Source organism: Corylus avellana, chromosome ca1 (assembly GCF_901000735.1).
Source record: "Corylus avellana chromosome ca1, CavTom2PMs-1.0".
NCBI lineage: Eukaryota > Viridiplantae > Streptophyta > Magnoliopsida > Fagales > Betulaceae > Corylus > Corylus avellana.
The window spans coordinates 27563960-27568128 of NC_081541.1; positions in this window are offsets into that span (position 1 = coordinate 27563960).

Consider the following 4169-nt stretch of genomic DNA (forward strand, 5'->3'; position numbering starts at 1 on the left):
AAAAGAGATAAATGATGGTAAAAAATGTTTTTTAGGGCATTTTAAAAAATTGAATTTTTATTTTTAAGGCCCATATAGGCATAAACATCGATATCACAACAAAGCCTAGTTAATTTGGACAAAATGGCTAATAGATTTTTTTAAAAAAAAATGGGACAACTGTGTAAAAAAAAAAAAAAACAAAAACAAAAAACAATTTTCTTAAAAAACCGGTTACCGGACTAGGTACAAACCGGAATCGGCCGGTAATCGGGACCCCGTTCCTGGTTCCGGTTGCCCAAAACAAAAAACCGGGTACCCCGGTTCCGATCCCCAGTTTTGGCCAAAAACTAGAAAACCAGACCAGGTTAACACCCCTACCTGTATACTAAGCCTATGGCCGTTATCCCGCACGTACCGGTGTACCATGTCATACAATGCAATTAATCTTATCAGTATTTTGCATACATAGTTTTACAAGCCTCATTGTTATCTTGTTAATCAACACACGTTTTCGCAAAATAGAGTTCACAGTAGTTCTAAAATGTATTTTATGAGAGTTGCAAAATATGCATGTTTGATATATATAAAATAGATGTGCAATGCGGGAAAAGTAACAACAAGCATCCATGTGAGTTTGTACCCGCCTAGGTCGTAAGGTTCCTCCGTAAAATTTCCTTGAGTCTCCATAACCTTGAATACTTAGAAAATACCTATCATTAGTTCTAAATCCAACTAAAACAATCTTAGAACATGAAAACATAGGCAATCAGACGACTGGCCAAACTGGCATTCCCTGGAACACTTTTGACCATACGTCCGGGTCTGTGGCCGTACGTTCGCCCAGAAGGCTCGTACGTCCGATCTCGTGGCGGTACGTCCGCTCAGAGAGTTTTAAGGTAGAACCTCATTTGGTTCAACCGTCCTCCTATCCTCCCAAACTGGTTCTAAAGCTACCAAAAAGGTTCCTAGGACTTCCTATCTCAAAACAAGGTCTCCATGCAAAAGGAAATAAATCCAACAAGAATTAAATGCTAACCAAAGTTTATACCAAGAATAAGGGCAACAAAGTAACTAGAAGCTACAAACTACCAACTAAGCTAACTATGGAAAAGCAATTAAACAACATCACAACTATGTAACAAGCTAAGCTTAGAAGGTTACCTCTTTGTAGCCAAAAATCTCCATGAACTCACAAAATTCTCACAAAACACTCACATAGGGGTATCAGAGAGGCTGGGGGTGACAATGGGTGTGAGAAACGTTGAGGGTAGGGGGTATTTATAGTAGAAGGCACTACCAACTTTTCTGAAAAGTAGCGGACGTCCGGTACTATTTGCCCAGCAGTCCAAAGGCTGTAACGTACGTTCAGGTATTATCCCGAGATTAACCCAAAAGTAGTGTACGTCCAATAATATTGGAGCGTACATTCGTGTACTATTTGCATAATACGACATACTGTTGTCTGCGTACCTCCTGTGGTCCCCCAGCTTATGTCCGAACTAAAAACATATGCGTACATACGATAGTCCCCCCGTGTACGTCCTCTACTAACGACAAGAGTGTACGTCCGGTCAGAAAGTCTAAAATTTTCAAAATGCCCTTCTAGTTGACCCTAGTGACCCAAAGTCCAAATTAACCCACTGTGACGGGAGTTTCCAACCCAGTGGAAGTCATCTATTAAGCGCTGAGAGTTGGGATATCCAACGATATCAGTTTGCAATGATAAGTGATCCCTGGGAAAAGAGGGATTTGATACTCCCGGGAAGTTTGTTTTCGGGGGTTAGTCTTTGGTCGACCGGGCTTCTGCAGTCTTTACCATTGATTCTTCTGGGCTGAATATCTACTAATTATGTAGCCCACTAATTGAGACTTGGATTATGGCCTCATTGATGGGTTGTGGACCTTCGGGCTACCAGGCCCTAATAGGATACATTTATTCCTAACACTTTGTATGTGAATCAACTTTGGAGATATGCTTATCCAAGTTGTATTCACGATATTGTACTGGATGAGAAGCAACCTATTTGATTATTGTTATGTTTGGATTTAAAAAAAAAAAAAAAAAAAAAAAAAAAAGAAGGGAAGAAGCAGAAAAGAGAGATCAATTAGTAGATTTGTGGACCTCACACAAATTCAATGGTAAATTCATTTATTCACTATGAAGATGGTTAGAAAATGAATGAATTATATCATTTCTCAAACTAATAACATTATCGTAATGGTCTTGAATGACCTATTACTCATAAATAATTATGTTAGACAATATTTGATATCTATTAAATTAAATTGGTTCATATTACGTACTTTATAATCCTACTTTAAAAAGCAAAGCAATTTATAAAGCATAGACTAAAACATGTTAATCAAAGAGCATTACTTGAATGCTACTATATGGCATAGAGTACATGCTAGATAAACATGTCATTTGAAATCAAATATAAGAGGAAAAATAAACATGACAAAAACTAAAAAGAAAAATTTAGCCGGCGAATTTCTCTTATCACTAGGATAATTAAGGTCATAATTATTCTCATAATAGAGATTGTAACATCCCCAGCCCGTTAGGGTTAGGTCTGTTAATCCTTTTTTTTCTTACTCGCAAAGATCTATAAGGTTTGTCAATTATAAAAGACTAGTATAAAATGAATGCATGAAACTCTAGAATATCACGTCCTTAAACATAAACTGAAATATTCCTGCTTAATAAAAATATGTCTCACAAACGATAATAACGTTCCTTATTAAAATAAATTCATCAATCTTTGAAAGAAAACTGTGCCAACGCACTTATTAACTTGACTAATATGAAATCACATCAAATTCCTAGATACGCCCGCCCCCATTCCGGCCTCCTAATGCAACCTGATCATCACCTGAAACAAGAAATAAAACTGATGAGCCCAAAGGGGGCCTAGTAAGTGAAATCCACAACCATATGCAGTTTTACTCCCTGTCCCATTTTGAAAATTGGAACTCATAACTACATATGTTCCCAGTATATTTTTTTTAAGAAAAACAGAAAGTACATAAAATATATTATCATCAATAAAATGTTGTTAGTCTTTATCTCATACTAGGGCCCATGTATACTGTTACCCCTATATACTAGGGTTGCGCGGCCCTTGCGACTTGGGATGAGATACTGTGGCCACAGCCCGTCTCCTAGCCAGCCGATTAACTCTAGGTCCACTTAGCATGGCAAATAAATGATGGAGCAGAGCCTCCTTAATGCAACCTGATCATCACTTGAAACAAGAAATAAAACTGATGAGCCCAAAGGGGGCCCAGTAAGTGAAATCCACAACCATACACAATTTTACTCCTTGTCCCATTTTGAAAATTGGAACTCATAACTACATATGTTACCAGTATATTTTTTTTAAGAAAAATAGAAAGTACATAAAATATATTATCATCAATAAAATGTTGTTAGTCTTTATCTCATACTAGGGCCCATGTATACTGTTACCCATGTATACTAGGGTTGCGCGGCCCTTGCGACTTGGGATGAGATACTGTGGCCACAGCCCGTCCCTTAGCCAGCCGATTAACTCTAGGTGCACTCAGCATGGCAAATAAATGATGGAACCACCTTCTAACAGAGCCTCCTTCAGCGATTGCACCTCCATCCTTAGCATCGGTACCAAGCTCCTTTCTTGTTTCTCTTGGGGCCAAAAATACTCTCCTCCATACATGTGCCCTCATTTTTATAACTTTTTTCTCATTTCTTGTACTTCTCTTGATACATCAGGGCATCATGCTGTAGGGTTTATTATCATTTTCTCAAAATTCTTTTTATCAACATCACTATTTTCAAAATGTTTTTTTTTAAAAAAAACTTGTCATACATGCAACATAATTCCATAATATAAACAAAATAATCATTTGCAGTTTGAAACAAAATTTCATAAATAGCATGACATGATAATTTTTTTGGAAGGGATAGTAAATTCACTTACCTCTTGACTGCATCAAAGAATTTCCTCTGACTGCTAACTAATCTCTTGAAGGAAATATAGACACATTACTACCCTCATACATGTCATAGTAATGCATTCTATTACCACTATGAGTTGGCTTGCTAATCAATTGAGAATGAACTTACTTAGGTATTTAGGTATGCTTCCCAATAAATTCCAGAACTTATCTTATTTCGTAGAACTCATATATATATATATATATATATA